General features: G+C 36.3%; 1 long non-coding RNA gene across 2 annotated transcripts in view; it reads left to right on the top strand.

Moving 5' to 3' along the window:
* The window catches only part of LOC137151577 (uncharacterized), an 82,200-nt gene that overhangs the window by 28,656 nt on the left and 33,565 nt on the right, over positions 1–19,979 (top strand). The window lies entirely within an intron of this gene.

The following is a 19,979-nucleotide window of genomic DNA, read 5'->3' as shown; positions in this document are numbered from 1 at the left end:
TGATCTTCCCCCAAACACAAATTCACATTTTCCAAATGTTATCAAATGTTTTCATGTTCTCATGAAAACGTACCAGCCCAGGCATTAAATGTACTCGCTCTCCTTTTCCCAAAATGATCAGTAATTGGGTGGGGAGTGAAGGAGATGACCACTAAATATTTTACTCACCTGTCTTAGAAATAAACAAATCATCTCCTTCCGGTGAGTGGGTCTGAGTAGAACTTGTAAGTTTGCAGTAATGTTTCTATTAAAAAATTCAAAATGATATTGGAAGAAGTTCTAACACTTCTCAGATGCTAAGTCTTAAGGATTTCTTCCTCACTTGTCTCCACACGTCTTTAAGAGGTGGGCTGTGCAACACCTATCACTTTGGATAGAACATGATTGCCCACAAAAAGATCCAGACACTAGCCTGAAGATGATTTTACACTGTAGATGGCGTGGGATTTGTATGGCATTCTATTGGCAAGTCTGGAATTGCCTTTGGCTTCTTCTCATAGTTTGGCTGCTGATGGAATATCCTTTTGGACCCTATTTACTTTGTAATTACTTTAGTTCCTTAAGATCACATTTGTGTATCTGTATTAGCACAAGAATTTCTGCATATTGCTCTAAAGAACTACACAGTGGGATGAGTTTGTTTCTTAGTATAGATGGTTCCCTATGTGTGCCAAATATATATTGCTACACTTTCTGGTTGTTTACCAACACTGCTCAGCATGAGTCCTGTAAGCAGGCCGTCTGTTACACAGCAAATTTCTGTTTTGTCAACATACTGTTCAACGTTTTATAGCATTTAGTTGGACGAATCATTTGGCTTTAAGTATATATAGTCACATGCACACACAATGGAAATTTTTATGACAATTAAAATACTCAGAATTGTTTTTAGTCTTCAACTCTCCTAACTAGTCCTGCCCACAGAATTTATCCTGAGAATAATTTTTATTCAATGGGAGAAATACCCTAATATTTTAGCAGTCATAGAATTAAAATCTGTGAATTTTTTCATATTTAAAGAAGTAATATAAAAAGTATGAATCCCAGACTGGGAAAATGTTCCTTTTTAATGGTATTTACTCTTGAGATTAGACCTATTGATTTGAATGAGATTGCTCCAATAAGTAAGGGTGTAAGATTGAGACTTTAGACAGACTGTGGGACTACTTGCATTAATAAGACTACTCACAAATGTAAGAGTTTGCAGGATCAGTCTATAACATCAATGTTGACTCACCAGAGAACCTTTTAAAGGCATTCATAGTATTTCACTGACAAATAGATAAGTGTAGTATTTGTTTCCTTTCAGCCTGTGTGGGATAGAGGGATAGAAGGGGTGTGGGTCTTTTAGTAGTTTTGTTGCCTTTTGTGAGGAAAGGAAGTTGAGGTGGATGTCAGACAGCCACAAAGTTTTTCTCCACCCTACATCTTTTTGAAGGACCATGTACATCAAAGTGATTTAAATGACCTATTTTAATCATGATTTAAATTATAAAGCAGAAAACCTTGATTTTAAATAATTGATTTTGTGCTTTAATTAGTTGTTCTAAAGAAGGTTGTTTCTCATTGGTTGGTAACCATTAAAACATGTTGATTTGCAACTAAATATAGCCTTCACACTAAATTTGGTGCTTCTTTTTGCTAATCAGGAAGATGAGATGTGCTATATCTATATGCATTTATTTAAGATAGCATAACTTAAATTCCTATTTTTAATTTTTACATTTTTATTGTGTTAGAAAATGGTGAACTATGCATTTCTCACTTACTAGATGAATAATTTTTTACTTGTGATTTTTGTCAAGCTTTATTTGGATAGAAATTCAGATTCAATTAAATATACAAAAAGCACATTTAAGGTGTTTATATTAAATAAAACTACTTTGAAAGTGTTGAGTACATATGATTTTTTTTTAAAAAGTTTATTGAAACAAGTTTTGCATTTAAAACCAACTGATTTATTAAACCAAGTGTTTTATGTGTAGTTAATGAATTGAACAGATTGTTTCTGGTCACCACGTCCTTCAGGATTTCAGAGCTAGTAGATCTCCCCTCACACACAAGTTTATTATTATTATTATTATTATTATTATTCATAGATTGGAAGAGGAAAATAAGCATTCCTTTTTTTTTTAGTTCCCAGTCAGTATATCATCTTGAATGAACAAGTTATTGAACTGAACTAGTTGGAAGAAACTGAAGTGAAGAAAATATTGTCTCTGCGCCTGTGGAAGAGACTACTGCTGTTAGAATGGGTTTAGCATTTTAACAAACTCTGCTTTCAGGTGCTTAACCAGTGACTTACACCAGTTCAATTGCTTGACTTTAATTTCAAATGTAATTTTAAATAGTTTTTTTTTAAATAAACTTGAATTTAGTTTTATTTTAAAAAATCCAATTTTTAAAAAATATCGTTGATTTTTATCCACTCTCCATATAGGCGACACAATCCTCCCAACTCAGTGGGTGACGGGATGGCACTAGGAATCCCTTCAAAACTAATCATTAGTGAATAGTTCAAGGTACTTACAGTTCCTTCTTCTTGCCCTTTCCATAAGCTGACTATTCTGCCTTTATACTTGCATTCCCAGCCACAGAAATGAGGAACTGAGACCAGAAACTAAATACAGGTCTTCAGATGGCAGTACATAGGTTCTTAAAGCACAAAGAGAGTGCATTTGTTCTATAGGAAGTAACTTTAGCTTACTTAAACAGAAAGGAAAAATTCTGCCCTTAGTTCTAACACTTGCAACTCCACTGGACCAAGGAATGCTGGTTATGGTCCCAATGGAGCCACATAATGGTCTCTCTTTAACTGACCATAAACTGTGTTTGAGAGGGTTGGAAGTAAGCATGGCCTGAATGTGTTGTTTCCGTAGTGCTCCTGCAAGCGGCAAACATGGATTTCTTGCTTGGTAATAATGTATTGCTACTACACAGCAGGTCTGACTCTTCTCAGTATTTATTAATGGTTCTATCTATCTGTGGAATGAGTATTTTCAATGTAAATCAATTTGCCCTTGTGAAGTACTGAAATTCTAGCTAGTCTTTCCAAGAAGCTCACCTGTTTCTCATATATTACCTGCATGGAGAGTATTCATTTTTTGATGTAGAGGCCATAGGCCCAAATCCAAGACCTTTTGTTGTAAATCTAAGGTAAATTGTCTTCTGAGTGATTTATGGTATGACTTTCAACTCTGAATAGTACAGAAGGAGTTCAGAATATCCAGTTACTATGTGTATATCCATTATTATGATGGTTATTGTATTATTCTAGTAAAGTCCTGTGAGGATTGGACTTCAAAGGATAAAATACTGCAGCCTTCAAATGGGTATCATTGTATGTATTTATTTATTGGGAGACTATGTATACTCTTCTGGGAGTGCTGTGTAACGGCCTGTGCAGTGACTGTTGCCTAAAGTGATAGAGATATTGCATTCAATATCAAGACCAGTCATGCATGGAAGATTGCTTGCTGCTTACTGCAGAAAGTCTCAGTTTATAGCAGATGATAAAAACTATGACTAAAGAGGCTTAGGGAGTTGTCCTCGTCTGGGCTGAAGAGGCAAGGACATCTAGAAAAAGTAAAAGAAAGAGGGCCTTGCCTTTTATCCTGGGTTTAATGATGGCATGGCTTTAATGGCCAAACTGCTTGCCTTGGGTGGTGTTTAATTTCACTGATCTTTGCCAGAGTTTAAGTTAAAAATCAAATAAAATAATAAACTCATGTCCTCTACACTCAGCTGTTTTTTCTGTGTGGTATTTCTTCTGACTGTTCATCATACATTAATTATCCTAAGTGAATAGTTGTACACAAAATGAACTTCATTTTCAAATTGCTCAAAACCCAGCTGAAATACTTCAAGATACTGGTTCAAAATGTAGAGATTGACTGAGGGTTAAAACACTTTGTGTTTATCTCTTTTGCTGCTTATGTTTTTCCTCAAATTAGAATAGAAATTTGGAGTAGAATGAAAACAGCAAGAAGTTTTAAATCCTCTATTTATCATACGTGTAGGTGAGGAATTACTTTAGGATTTGAGACATGTTTTGATTTAAACCTCTCAGTACCACTTTGTGAATCTTCTATAATGAAACCTGATACCAGGTGAAAATGTCCTGGTTTGGGATCAAAGGGGCAATGCAAATAAGTAAAATGTAACATGTTTTGTTATAAACTTCAGGCCAGGTTCACTCAAAAGTTTGCTGAGGTTCATAAACCATTCTGTTACCCTATACTGAGTTTTGAGAGACCCTGGACTGACTTGTGTTTTATGATCAGATTCTGTTCCCTTCCTAGTGCTGCTCAAGTGAGAGGAGGACACCTGCTCAAGGGATAGCCATAACCCTGTGCATTGTTCTTCCTCAGGGCAAACTGAGAAGAATTGTTATGCTAGATGTCATGGCCACACCCTCTTTGGTACTGACTGACAGACTAGGCCTAGCACAGAGGGGAGTGCACAGTGCCTTTTCCCAAAGGAAGTATGCTAACCCATGGGGATTGTATCTCCTTGATTTCTTTGTAGGCAGAATGCTTCCAGGAACTTCTATCAGTGTGATGCCTTTTTTCATTGATCCCAGCTGTGGCTCATAAAGCCATAATATCGCCCTTATTGTGGAACTTTGTGGGAGATGGAGGTGACTACTGTAGAACACAATGAACCAACAAAATAATTTTTGTACATTGCTTGAAAACATGCAGTTTGTCTGGTTTTCCTTTTTTTGCTTGCAAACTAGCAGATAAAATCCAAGTATAAAAAAATCAAAGCATTTAATCGGTGTTGAGAATATGGATAGATTTATGTTGAACTTTCTAAAACTTTAAATGCAATAAATCCAGTTTGGGTGTTTATGTGCACTCGAGGAAGTAAGTGTGTGTGTGTGTGTGTGGTGCCCAATTTTTCTTACGTTATATGTTTACTGACACAACATGCTGTGTTCTTGCTGGTTGTTAACAGCATCTGAATTATGAGGCCAAAGAGGTCTTTCTCATGACAATAGCTAATGTTTGTAGAAATGCAAAGGTCATGATCACGACTACTTTATTTAATGCCAGCTGCATACTGACAACAATTGCTGAACTAGACAGATCTTAAAGGGTCAGTTTATTGACTTATCTTCCCTGCTTTATGAGTGCTGATGGTTTCTACACAACTGCTTGGCTTTTGTGTAATGCAGATATTATGTGGATTTTAGCCTTAGAAATTTTGAGGATGATTATGGAAAATAAGATGGCATGAGCACATGGTTCCCTAGCTTTATTCTTTTAAATTACATTCGCATTACCAGCACCATTACCATGTAGTAGGGAAAAATATAATGTTATCTGTGATGATTTGTGCTTGAAGCCGTATTCTTTTCTTTCTAATGTACAGCTTGTACTTGTCAGTTGTTTTGTACTTAAAAGAACATACATGCTTTTATTCATCACTGTGAAGAGCTTGTTTGTATCTTGACTGTTGGCAACATAGTGTATTTTCTAAATAAAAATGTTTGTAATCCGGACTAATAGGTCTAGGAAAAATCGGTAGGTAAAGCAGCCAGAAATTCTCAAATAGCTTTGCATTTTGGACTGAATCTGGAGCCAAGATATTAATACGTATAGTGATGTATGCAGTGGACTGCGAGATAGGTTGGGTAAGAATTTCTATTAAGTGATTCATCATGATTTTTTCACATTGTCCAAAATTCCATAACTATCTTAACTGAAAATAGTTGTTATAATGTAAAAGTTACGTAGATGAGTCACTGAAAAGTTTGCTAAAATAATGTTTCATAATTTGTGACACATGACACAATTAATTTTTCCAGCCCATCCCTTCGTTCTGATATCAAATATAGAATAGGCACTTTGTGCGTGTGTGTGTGTGTGTGTGATTCACACATTCTAATAAAATGCATGTTTTACTAAGCTTTTCAGTGATTTCATTCATGATGTTTCATAGAATTTGAACATAACTTAATCTTTCACTTGGTTAAATTGAAACCATGGATATGGCATTTGTACCTATATTAAGTTTACTATATTTAATTTTTCACCCCTCCAGAAAGGGAACACTATTTATTTTTTAGTCTGTTTCTCTGTGGAAACAGAAAAATACCTTCAGCTGTGAATTAAACATCTTCAAATTTTTTTTTTATTTCTTGCTCCTTAAAATGGAATCTGAAGCCTATTCTGTTACTTGGCATGATGAAAAATTCTGGCAGTAAAAACTAAAAATAGAAATTCTGAGTTCAGTTACCTGCCCTGGAAAATAGTTAACGTTTTAATAATTGCCGTTCATCATTAATTCATTATTTCCTTTATGATATTTTGTAGGTTACTCAGAATTTTAACAACAAATCTGATTTTGGTACTGGCAGAGAAAAGTTGGCACTGTATTTTTATGTACAGGACTGGTTTAAAATACAAATTTCAGTTCCTAGATACGGGTTAGTAGAAGTTTCTAAGTGCAAATTTCTATCAAATGGTGACTTTTATAAAACTGAGAGAGGGAGACTGGTGAATTGTATTGAAAATAAGCAAGATGAGCTTACAAGTGACAAATACATACATCATCCACTGAGGATGACATGCCTGGGAAAATTACATATGCAGGCACATAAATGTAGCACCAGACTCACTTTGTAATCTTGCTGGTACCACACTATGTGGTATTCACTAGTCCGTGTAGACAAAATTTAAAGGGAATTCAGAGAAGAAATGGGCCTGTCTTCTAGGAGAAGAATAAAAACATATATAGTTAGCTAATAGATTGGTGGGAATGTTACTGTCTCCTAAGTAGTAGCAATATGTAAACATCTGGGATGTAGGAATCTTGTTTATGGTGGTACAAGGTGCTATTAGTAGGAGCAATATGGTGAAATGAAGAAGATTTAAGGTGACTGTCAAGTTAAGCTTCTTAATTCTGATGGATTCTCAAACATTGTCATAGCACAGATAATTTTTTAATAGTGTTTTGTGGACAGTTTCCTTCCATTTGCAGTTGCATGGACCAACTCCCTCCCCCTTTTGTGAACTATAGCTTCTGTTGAAAATTAGTAATCTGAAAAATCTGGCCCTAAGTATTTTCCTAAGTGCTCAGCACTCACAACTCAGAAGAAGAGGAAGGCAGATCTTGCAAAATGGAAAATAGTGGAGCCTCTGGTGGCTGAGTTATTTTATGTGTCTAAATGGGATCTCTTGGATGCTGAGCTTTACTGGAAATCTGCAGTTTATTTTATTTTTTTTCTGAAAATCTGTGTTTTAGCTGGCCCTTAAAGCAGTTTAAAAGGTAGAAATGGAAAAAAGAGCCAGCACTATGTGACTAAACAGTTCTCAATAGACCACACTCTGAGAGCTGCTGTACTTGACTGTGGAAGAGAGAGAGAGTGGGAGTCCCATCACTGAGCCAAAACTAGGCTAGACACAACATTAGAAAATATATTTGCAGCAATCCTGAAATGACCAGATGGACTAGATGACCTAATACATCTCTTCCATCTTCAGTATCTGCTATTGAGGTTTTATTTCCCTAGAAATTAGAAAACCTAGTAGCTTTCATTAGGATAGATCTTGGCAATCTTCCTTTCTGCAATGAAAGGTTCATTAATATTTAGGAGACTATAAATTTGAATCTGTCTGATAGTTGATGAACATTCAAAATCTATGAACTCTTCTGTAGATACGGTGTTAGAACTGAACTGTATCGACCTTACAAATGCATTGCTTTATTTACTGCTCTTTTATGTTCCCCCAAAATAAACTAATTACAGTATTATTTCACTTTCTGGCCAGAAGATAATTTTGCTTCCAAAACAGATTGGAAATTGTTCAGTAAATTACTCTAAGAAATAGAATTTGTAATACTAACTGCAAATGGTAATCCATTTTAGCAGCAAAATTGGTCTAAAGCCAGCTAAACTGCATCTATCAAATTGCTGAAAATAAAAGCCTTCATGCTGAACCTTTTAGGTTATGTGGGGGGGGGGAAAAAAGCAGCCCAGGTTACAATAGGCAATCCAAAGAGTAGCGACTCATATAAACAAAGAATAGAGAATAAGTATTTTTGGTTACATGAAGTGCTTTTTATTTAATTATACGCAGAGCTGATAGAACTACCTATTACTAAGATTGCCTGACACTTCCCATTATAAGACCCTGTTTTCAGTTGCTTATAACTTTGCCAAACTTTGACTGTTTTGGGCTGAAATTTTCCATTCTAGGTGACTGCTTCTGCTTGCATTTGTTTGGAAAATTTCAACCAAAATAATTCAGCTTCCGAGAATGATGCTAGGGAAAAAATGTTTTGTCCATGTTAAAATTTTCTAGTGATTTTTTTTTTTCTTTGAAATGCTGTAGTGCCCCCATTATTTGAAGCAGGGACTTGAAATTTGGCAGGTGGCTAGCCTTTGTGTCAGGGATATGCATTTTTGCCATCATTGTGAAAATCCACCCAATTTGGCTAAGATATAAGCCTTTGAAAAATTGCACTTTGCACATGCTCAGTGGTGACTTGCTAATGTTTAGCAACTGGGATTGCTGAATACTTGATTACTGTTTTAGTTGTCACTTTTGTTAAATTTTGAGGCCAGCGCTGGAGTTTCTTATTGAGCGTTGTTGCAAAGAAATAGATGGTGTTTGAACTTATCACTGAAATATACCAGCATACTGTAAGATTGCATATCTTTTATTTTGCGAAGGTTAGTATCTCTGGGGCATAAGATAAACCTGAAAAAGCATGTAGTTTGGTTACATACAAAATAGTTACTTGAGAGAGATTTAAAAGAACCCCAAATAGCCTCATGCAAATAATGGCATATTATACCAGCAATGACTGAAATAATAAAATATACAACTTCTCTCTTCTCACGTGATTGGTGCATAGCTATGTGTACACTTTTTTAATCTTCCAGGTTCTTATTCCCTTGGCTTCCACCCAGTGTATTTGCTGAGGTGTCTTTTTTTTTTTTTTAAGGTCTGTCATTTGTATTAATAGATTTTTAGGCCAGAAGGGGCTATTATGATCATTTAGTCTGACCACTTGTATAACATATAACTCAAATTCTTCTTTGCTCTTTCTGCCTTACTTCCTGGAAAATGCAGGAAAATGCTCTTTGTCATGATTGTGGTGGTGATAAAGATATTACCTCACCCACTGTCTCTTGCTTTGTCATGACACAGTGATACAATGTGATGGTGAATTTCCCTATCTTTACTGGTAGAAAAAAATCAGGTTCTGTAGATTGTGAATAATATTTACACAAAAATTTAATTTGACTTGCCTGAACTACTCACGTCCAAAACAATCGGGAGGGGTGTTAACTTTGTTCCTCTCCCTTCCCTACAAACTTATTGATACATCAAAGTTTTAACTTCAGATTTCTTTTTTTTAAAGAGAAGTTTCTTGTCTATGAATAATCAACATTTTATAGCAGACAAAAAATGAGTCACTTCTAACTTAACCCCTTTATTTACAGAGGTTGTAAAAATTGTTAATGCGAATGATGTTGCCTTCTGTTGTGTGATGCTAATAGGAAACAGATCACTGCAGTTTATGGGGTACTTGCTCTTTTTGGTGCATGATAAATGGCTCACTTCAAATGATGTTTCCTCATTGATTTCCTACTATTTGACCAGAAACAACAGAACAGGAAGAATTGAGGCTAAACATGAAGTTGATTTTGAAGTTGATGTAATTTCACTATAGTGTGAATTCACGACAATACAGCATTTGCTGTAGCAGAGGAAAAAATTATATGATGTAGTCTTCCTCAGCCCTTAATTGCTCTCTAGGCTCCATGTAGCCAAAAGCATTTTTCATTACCCTAATTTATCCTGTGCATCCCCTCTTCTTTGCCTGGGAGAGTAGCTAAGATTTCATCCCCGCAGAGACTTTCAGCATATTCTGAATATCTGTTGCCGTGCCAGTCTTTGAGGAAAAAGCTGAGAAGGTGGGTAATGTGATATACCTTAATATTACATTATTTACCTTTTCCATGTTGTCACAAATGTCAGGCACATTGAGTGGAGTTGCACTGCAGTTTGCTGAAGAGTTGTGCTCAGGTAGCTGGTATATGATTTTTAAAGGGACACCAATTTAAAAAAAATCATGCTTCTGTCTGATTTTGGGTATTTTTTAAGCTCCTTTTGTTCCAAAAAATATCCACAATGAGAGGGCAGAATTTTTTTCTCCTTTCCTCCCCCCTGTTTGTCTGTACCGTTTTCCCTGTGTAGTCAGTCAGTTTTCCCTGTTTTTCATGGGGATCTGTCTCTTTCCCTGTTACTGTATGAAAACATTTGATTGCAAAACTGCACATTGGCAGGGTATCCCAGTGACAGGTTTAATTCTTGAAATTACTTTAGAAAACATTGACTAGATTTTAAGTTGACAGTGCCCTTTTTAAAAAGGGAATGAGTTGATTTCGATTTAAATTAGAACTATACTGCAGTCCTACTATAGACTATATAAGGTTTGTGTACATATCTTTTAGCATTTATAAATTAATTGAACAATTAAAACAGAATTACAATGAAAATGGAAGTTTACTTTTTTTTACATTTTAGCATTTTAATTTTAGGGAATTCCTCTTTTAATTACACACACACACATTCATCACTTAATTTTGACTTTGTTGTCCAACATTTCAGTGCTGACATTTTTTATTTAAAAAAAAATAAATGCAGCATCCTTTTTTTTAAATTATTATTAACCTGGGTAATTTCTCATTTATGCTGAAGAAAATTAAACAATTCTGTGTGGAATTATTCAAGTCTTTTGGATACCAACAAAAATAGTACCTTTCACTTCTTTAAAAACTAAAATGAATGATGAAACAAGTGCATTGAATCAAAATACTTATTAAGTGTAAATATATCCCATTCCAGAGAACTTGTAATTGGTTTTGAAATTCTCACTGTACAACAGAATAGCTGTTAATGATTTTCTCTCATCGCTTACCTACTTTTCTAGAGGTGTGATGTTAGTTTTACTCGGCATGTTGTCACTTTGCTTCTTTGCACTTCAAAAAGATCTAAGGGTACTGATTATGACTTTGCTACTTCCTGTCTTATTGTTATGTACTTACAAAGGATTTGTAGTTTAAAACCATACTGTAAAGAATGCAAGTCAAGTATAAATTCCTTAGATTTGCAAGTCTATAAAGTTTCCATTTCTCCTTTTTTTTTTTTTTTTAAGTGTATATAAGTAATCTTATGTGGAATATTTACTGCAGTCTATGAATGGGTGAAAAATATTTCAGATCATCCACTTCCCACTCCAGGCAAAAGATGGAATCAAACTTAAAAACACCTCATACATAACTGTACTGTAACTTTCCTCAGAAAATGTGGCAAATGCCTCTTAACTCTGAAAATAATGCCATCTAAAGCACAAGTCCTTTCCAAACTAAAATCACTTTTGCACAAACCTGTTTGTGCAATTGTTCCCTCCCAGAAAACACTGTTTTTGATGTTGCAGTAAAGTATTACTTAACTTCCCCTGCCTTCTCTCCTTTCAGTTATTACTGCCGAACCAACTTTTGCCTCTGCGGCTTGGGGACTCTGCAAGTGAATCTAACGTAAAATAATTGTCTAGCGAGCTGCTTTTCAGAGTGTTGGATTCCGTGCTTTCTGGAATAGAATGTTGTGCTATAGAAGAGTCATGTCCATTACAGTGGTCTTTTCAATGAAGCCACTACAGCTAGTGACTGGGCTATGTTCTACAGTTGGATGGGGTTGTTGATTGGACAGGCATTGAGTAATGAGAACATGTGTGAAGAAAAATAATTAAAGCATTGGATCAGTGGGTATGTTGTGATTCTAATTTAATAAATAAATTGAGAACATAGCCTTCAAAATAATTAGCCTGCTTAAAGGCAGGGAATGAACCATACTCTCCTGGTTGTTCTCTTAACTAAAGTTCATGGAGGGAGAGACTGGAAATAATAAAGCAATAGTACAGTTGCCTTTCACCGCTGTAGTACATCTACATAAAAAAACCCATCATAATTCATTTCAGCATATCTACTAACGTTTGTAGTTTACTGTTTGGAGTACGCGCTTGAATGGCACTGAACAAAATGTACTCCTTGAAGATAAGAATTGCTGTAAATGTTGGTTACGATGAGAACAGCATGCACTGAACAAGCATGAATAATTTTAAAACTCAGCTGCTGAACTGAAATGGATCAAGACGGGGATGAAGCTGCCTCCCCCCCACCCCCAATCTTTTTAATGTGTGTAACTGTTTGTTTTCCAAAGCAAATATAGAGATTACTCTTTTTTCCCTAAACCCTGATGTTAAAAAAAAAAAAAAATGGTAACATCAAGTCAGGTGGTGGTGATTCTGAAACAGATTTAGGCATTACCAGCTCATCTTCTAAGACTTTTAAGGATTCATCATTCCTGATGGGTGTATTTTCACCACCAGTAGCACTGGCAGAAGCTGTAGTGTAGAAAAAGCTCTGGAGTAAACATCGTTCCTTGAAACCATTCTTGTCTGTGACACAGTGGTAAGTACATTTTAGCTTACACCCATTAGAAATTACAGCTTCAAATAGTCTAATACTCTTTGACACTCCCAGTAAAGAGTATTTGAATCTTCACTTATAACAAGAATTTGGATTAACTATTTGAAAGACTACAACAATCTGATGTTTTATTTGCACATCTTTCTAGAAGATCCTTTTGTCTATTCTGAATTTAAAGATGTGACAGTAATCATAAGGGCTTGATAGGTTTTGAATTCAGTTAACATTGTTCACATGTGAATTAGGTATGACTTGTTAATACATCATTTAAAAAGTTTAGTTTCTGAACTGGGTTTCGCATACAGGGTGGAGTGAGAGTGTAAGAATTAAACTTCAGATACAATGAGTCCAGCATCAATCCAACTAAGGGTTTTACAGCCATATATCCTGCAGGATCTGTGCTGTAATTTGATGATACTTTGAGAAATTGCAGAATTCTCAATTTGATTAGTTTAAAAAAAAAATTGACTGCTTGAACTACTAAGACTCAACATTACTTACACATAGTGGACAAATTCTTAAATGCCAATCATGAAAGTTCAGTTACGTTCTTCTTTCAGAAGAATTGACTGATAATCTTCTTAAACCTTATTTCTGTACGTAGTATTGATTTACAAAGACAAGTTTCCATGTTTTCTGTTCTGCACATCTTCACTTTTTTTTTTTCCTTAGAGGATAGATGGAATGGAAAGGATTTATGAAATTGCAACCTCTCTGAATTATATCACTAGTAATTTACAAAAGAAACAAACCTGGCAGAGAGATGGACTAGATGACCTAATACGTTTCTTTTCATCTCTAGATACTATGATACTCGAGCACTGTTTTGTGGGTTTAGAAACTTATTACATTGCTATGATCTAAAAATTATTGACCTTGTTTTATTAAGAGGCTGAAAGTTTAGTGCATCATAAGTAGCAAGTGTTCAATTGCTTTAGGATTTTTCTTCCAGAATAATAAGCTTGGGCTAATTCATGTTAGTTACATTCTCTGGAAGAGAACACTTTTATATTGCTGTTTTTCCTTTTGTATATGCCACTCAAGCACTTTGATTTATTTCATCATTTGGCAAACTCAGACTGAGTAGCAGAAGAAATTGACACTGAATTCAGATATTTATAATAAACCCCAACCATCCCTGATTAAAAGTAATATGTTTTTAAAATTATATTTCTGTATAAGGTCTGATCTACATTAGAATGTTACGTCAACCCAGCTACGTCACTGAGGGATGTAAAAAATCCACAAGCCTGAGCAACATAGCTAAACCGATGTAACCCCTGCTTCTGTTGACTTAGTCACTGCCCCTCGGAGAGGCGGATTACATATGGATGGGAGAACCTCTCCCGTCGGTATAAGTAGTGTCATAAATATGGTCATAAGTAGTGTCTACGACGAAGCTGTATTGCTGTAGCACTTCCAGTGTAGACAAGCCCTTAGAGTAGAGATCTGCCATATCAACGCTGGCTAAGCATTGTTGGGTGCACATATACAGGCCACACCCTTTCATGTCAAAAGAGAGATTCTCACACACACACACACACACTAGTGACAAGCACAATTGCAACAGAGAATGTCCCAACTATCTCTGCTTTTAGTTCCCATGTGTCTTTAATATGAACGCACGCATAATGACTAAAATTCACATGTCTACTATGTTTCTGCTTTTTAAAATTCTATAAGTCTTTATTCCTCTGTAGTTTTCTTCTCAATCTTTTTTCATCTTTTATTGTTAATAACGTTCAGTTTCCCAAACCTTTCGTGAAAAGACAAAATTTTGGGGATGTGAAATTAGTTGGTGAAAAATGTTGCACAGATTGTCATGAAACTTTTTTTGGGGGGTCAATTTCATTGCCATTTACATCCAGGACTTAACAGAATCTTACATCATTTTCTAAGAATCAAAGGTTATAGGTATTTACTTGCACAATGCTGTAAAGCATGGTTTTTTCCTCCATGAGCCATATTGCAGCTCACTAAACACTGCTTCTAAATCATAATAATAAATCTGCACTTTCATTATAATACTTTCATGTTTGGATGGGCATCTGGACAGCGTGCTCCTCCCCAAAGTGACTGAGAATTGCAGCCTTCTTGATGAGAAGGAAAATAATTTATACTCTATCCTATGTGGAAAATTAGCTGGTGAAAACCAACTCAAAGGAGAAGGTAAAAAATTGCATTAATTATGGCATTAGCGAGATTCCAGACCTGGGGTTTTATAATAAGTTGAGGGAAAAGAATCAGATTCCTACCTATACTTGGGTAGGTGTAAGGGGCTGGAATTAGCTGTTCTGAGAGGGGTGAAAATATCTGACACTAATCAGGGAGGCAAGCTCATGACTAACAATTTCCTTCATTTCAGCATGAGCTTCCTGGGCTTTATATTTTTGTGCCATAGACTTATCCCATGCGCAAGAATCCCACTGCAGTAGGTGGTGGCTTCTTCTATGGAAATCCTGAAGATGGAGGATTTGCTGAGAATTACCAGACAAGATAATGGAGTCAATCTTATTTTATGTTTCTGAAGTGTTTTGAATAATTTAAATGATTTAAAAGCATTGTGATATTATTACTACTAGAGTAGTGGTGAAACTTGTACTAGCTTCATACTGGAGCTCTCATGTGGAAGTCAGATCTAACAGTCCTCAAAGTCGTGATCTTCAGAGGCTTGGAAGTATATATTGGATACAAATCCATTCAAGACCTCCAGAGTCTGAGTCAAAAATGATAGTAGCCAAATGGGTATTGTCTTTAACAGCATGTCTTTACTGAAGTTTTGTTTAGGGTCTTTCCATGAGTACACTAAGGGTACAAGCATTAGGTCTTAGCACCAGTTGAGGTAGGATGGATGGACACCTAACCCTCAGCTCGATCCAAAATATTAGCAAAAATGTAAGATCCATGGGTTACATTTTTCTTTTCTCCCTGAAACTTAAATTTGATCCTCAGCATATGCATTAAATTTACCCTAAATGTACCTTTTAAAAAGGCATTTTATTTAAAAAAAAATCTTTTATAATATATTTGAGGCATAAACTTTATGAAAATGCAAAATACCAAAGAAATATCCAAGTAAAGAGCATTTTAATTCGATGCTAGGAAGGAACCTGGGGATAGTAATTTATTTTAAATAAGTCAAATACTGTAGTATTTAATGCTAACATATTGCACTGCATAAAAGTTTAATTAATGAAAGATTTCTTTGGTAGAATCCAAATATCTGGTTTATTGTAACAGTAACCACACAACTTGGCTTTATATTCTACCTAAAAAATTAGTCTTTATGTGATTGGAAAAAACACAACAGGGACAGTAAAAGTTTAATGTAGCTTTTTCAGTTGTTGTCTCGGACCATAATCTATTTATACAGCACATAGTCCTAATGTTACAAAGCTTGTTTGTTTTATTTCCTACTTGATTTCCGTATCCAAGAATAAAATACACAGACTACTATATTCCTCCCAACTGTGCCGGTTTGACATTTTGAAAGGCTTCAGATTTTTACCTGGAAGCCAGCAGGTAAGTAAACCATACTTGAATATGAAATTTCAGCAGTTTTGTTTGCTCTGTGCATCTGATAGAGGAGTGATGACATCTGTGTACTACTTTAATAGTCACAGAATTCTGCACAGTATTCTAGCGGCAGTACGTTATGTGCCAGACTTCAGGGCTTTAAATGATTAGGGCCCCTTGGAGCTTTGCCACTTATTTAACTGAACATAGAATTAGGCCCCATTTTCTCAGTTAAGTAATAATGTTTAGGACTCTACCTCCACAAACCACTTCATAAACATTAAATGAGAGACAGTGCATTGTTCCAATATTTGGTCTACAGCTTTTTGCTGTACAAAGGTCTAAACTTTTTTGGTTGTGGCTTTTCAAAACTGGTGTTTTTATTTTTGCTTTGAAAAAAGATTTCAACTTTAATAACATCACCAACAACTTTTATCGGATTTGGGGGAAAAAAGCTTATTTGTATTTTGAATAATAAATTTCAGCTAGGAGTTGTATTTACAGCATAAAACTCTCAGTAAAGTTTTGCTTTATCTGGTTTCTCTGGCCTTCTTGTGGAAGAAGACTAGCTTGCAGATGTGTTCAGTGACAGATGGGATGACCAAATATTTTTATGGGGTGAGTTCAGAACTAAGCAGTCAAGGTCATAGTGGTGCAGATAAACATAAGGGGTCAGTGAGTTCTAGTGTCTTGGATGAAGCAGTTTTCTTGGCAACCTCAACAAAAGAACACTCAGACTGCTATAACCTTTTGCAGTTTTTACTGGGGTATATATGCTAGCTGTAGCTCCGTGCAGATTCTAGCTTGACTTCCACTTGAAACAGGTTACTGAGAACTGTGCCAGGCTCACTTTTACACTGTCTGGGAGCAGTTCCCAGAGTGCTGTGCCCTTCTCTGATTTGACTTTTGCTGGCTTATTTCATGAGCTACACTCAACAAAGAACTATGCTTTAAAAGGAGCACTGAGCAGATAACATAGTTACTAGTCTTCCCGTTTGTGACTGTAGAAAAGAATGAAGCACACCTGTAACCATGCCCAATTTATTGATTTGTTTAATCAATCTACAGAGAGCATTACAAATGAGAAACCAGAAGACGTTCTGCACTTTAAATATCTATATGTATTTGTGTACAGAACCATATGTATTGAGCCATCTGTCCTGGGTTACACCCATTCAATCTCATCAAAGCTAGTGTAGCAGGACAGAATCTGGTTCATTGTACATGAAATATGCCTCTCTTAAAATATGTCTTTACAGTTTTTTCCCCAAAAACAGGTCTCATTTTTTTTTCACAAGTAAACATTTTATGTCTGAACTGGAAGTATGTGCAAACAAAGGGTGAATAGTCTTAGGGCTTCTCTATGCTTGAAATTTGTTGCTGGTTTTAACTTGAGTCATTTTGCATTAATGTACTTTGTGTTCACAAACTTTTTTTTTTTTTTTAATTGCAAATAGTCTGGCTTTTTAGTGCATGTTATTAAACCCACTTGGAAAGTGGGTTATTGAGATGTGGGTTTACACTCAGTAAACTAGGTGTGGCTACATCCCCATCTGAAAACAACCTTACACATTTGCCAAGTCCTTCCACTGGTATCTTATGTTGCTTTGATATCTGTGTGCCATCTACTGCTCCAGGGCCATCCTGACCGGATGCCATGTCTCCATTTAAATGCTGGTGTGCAGCCAGATTCTATTTTTTTCTGATTATAGCTGCTGTGGGGTTCACAGTCCTGTCATACTCTACTCTTGATCTTTAAACAGTTGTGCCTTATTCTTCAGTATGGTCTCGTGCCGAGGTCCCAGACTTCATTGCCCTCTGGGAAGAGGTGCACGTACAGGCCCACCTGAATACTAGCCATCTCAAAGCACAAATATACAAACAACTGTCTGGAAAAAAAATGAAGGAAAGAGGATACAACTGGGACAAAGGAGATCCAGCTGGGTTACAAGAGTATGGAGGAGAATAATAGAAGCTCTGGGAGAGCTTGCAGGGTACACATCATCTATAATGAACTGGACTGTATATTTGCGAGAGACCCACTGCATTTGGTGGATACCGCTAATGGTACAAACCAGGAGGAGTAGAGTGATGATGAAATCTCAGATCTCATTGACGCAGTGAACTAAGAGACACACACAGTTACATAAACACTGCTCAAATGAAAGTTATTTTAAGGCGCTTTAAGGGTATCAAGTCTTCCCCTTGCGCTATTACAGAATTCTGAAAATTTTGCAGTGCAATTTATACTGATCCAGGGGTATTAAAAACAGCTTAAGCTAAAGATAGTGCTCTAATTTGGCATGGAGATTGCATTGTAATGCATCTCTCTCAGCACTGCCCATATTGCTTGTAATCCCCTTTTGCTCTTGCAGTAGTTTGGAGACACCATCGTGGCAAAGAGCAGCATGGCATATTTTTCCCTGTTTTGCCTATTGCCTTGTTGAACAGAATCCTTTTTTTTATCTTTTGGGAACATGCCTCAGGGTAGCATCTTTCAAAATAAGGATAGCCAGCAGAAGTGCATGTGTAAATATGTCCCCTTTTCCTACTCACCAACCCCCATCTCACTGGCTACCTACAGAGGTACACATGCAATTACTAGTCTGCGTCCGCTGCACCATCTTTAAATAACCCCCTGCCCTGATGTCTGTTGTCCACCTTATATGAATTACCTCTTTCTCCAAGTTGCCAGAACAATCTCCACCCCCGCACTCACAGCATAGACCCAGAAGCCCTGCACAAACAGGGAAGCTTGTGAAAACATCTAACCATCTCCAACCTTATTCAAGACTTGGGAAAAGCCTATGAGAATGGAATTCCACAAACAAGGAAAAAGCAATGTTTTATCACTGTTGGCAGGAAGACTTCAGTTTTGACTAACTCATTATCCTGTTTTTCCCCATAGCATCTTACATCTTGCAGTGACCTAGGGCAGGGGTGCTAGTCTTAAGTGAATGGCTGCCCAATCTGCATAGGAGGAAGGAGGAGCTCAAGGGATGACATGTTCAGTGACCTTTTGTGTGAATTGCAAAAGAGGGATAAAAAGAGGGAGTAGTGGAGGAAAGGTTTCCTAAAGCATGATGGAGAGGGAAAAGGACAGAGGATGGTTAGATTACACAAACACAGCTGCTGGGATAATAGAGAGGCAAATAGCCCCCCTGGAGAACATGGTAGCTTTCTGGTCAAGGGCTCTACTGCTATCTGTGCATCCCTTGCAGCCTCTACCTCTGATACTTCCACTTTCTGAGATACATTTTTCACTGCAACAGTGCCCAGAAGCAGATCCTCCTCTAGGCTTTCTATGCCACAGAATAACAAAGAAAATAGTGGAAAATGGGAGATTCTCAACTCCCTCTCCAGGAAGGGAGATGCTCTTTCTACCACCATCCCCTATCCCAAGATGCAGGGAACAGTTGAGTGTCATGTGTACACATACTTGTGAGCCTGGGTCAGAAACGTGTCCACGTGCTGCTCTTTGTAACTTCTGAAGTTTTTTTTTAAAGCTCTTTTTCTATTTGCACAGTGTTATGTATCTTTAGCTTTTTACTACTCAAACTATTTACATTGGTGTACTGTTATTTATTAAAAATATATTCTAAATGGCTTTGTAGCCATAGCTTTATAGCTAATACAACTCAAGAAAATGCTCATATTCACTTCACTGAATTATTATGGAATTCATGAAAATGTCCACCTTCACTGCACCTTCAAGTGCACTACAATGAAATCCATGCCTTATGTTATAATCTCCACAAAGGACACTAGAATTCCCACATGTGACATGAACAAAGCTTTGCTGCATTGCACATGTATATTAATATAAGTGCAATAATCCTGATTTAAGCTTTCTAAAAATGCATACATGTTGATCACAGGTAGTCCTTCACTTCAGAGTAGAAGCATATTGCCTTCCTGATTCTGTGCTCTTGAGTTGCTGCAGCCTGTCAAA

The sequence above is a fragment of the Emydura macquarii genome, unplaced genomic scaffold (genome assembly GCF_026122565.2).
Source record: "Emydura macquarii macquarii isolate MOO-44397 ecotype Brisbane River unplaced genomic scaffold, CSIRO-AGI_Emac_v2 contig_212, whole genome shotgun sequence".
NCBI classification, from domain to species: domain Eukaryota; kingdom Metazoa; phylum Chordata; order Testudines; family Chelidae; genus Emydura; species Emydura macquarii.
This window is presented reverse-complemented; position numbering and strand designations above follow the sequence as displayed.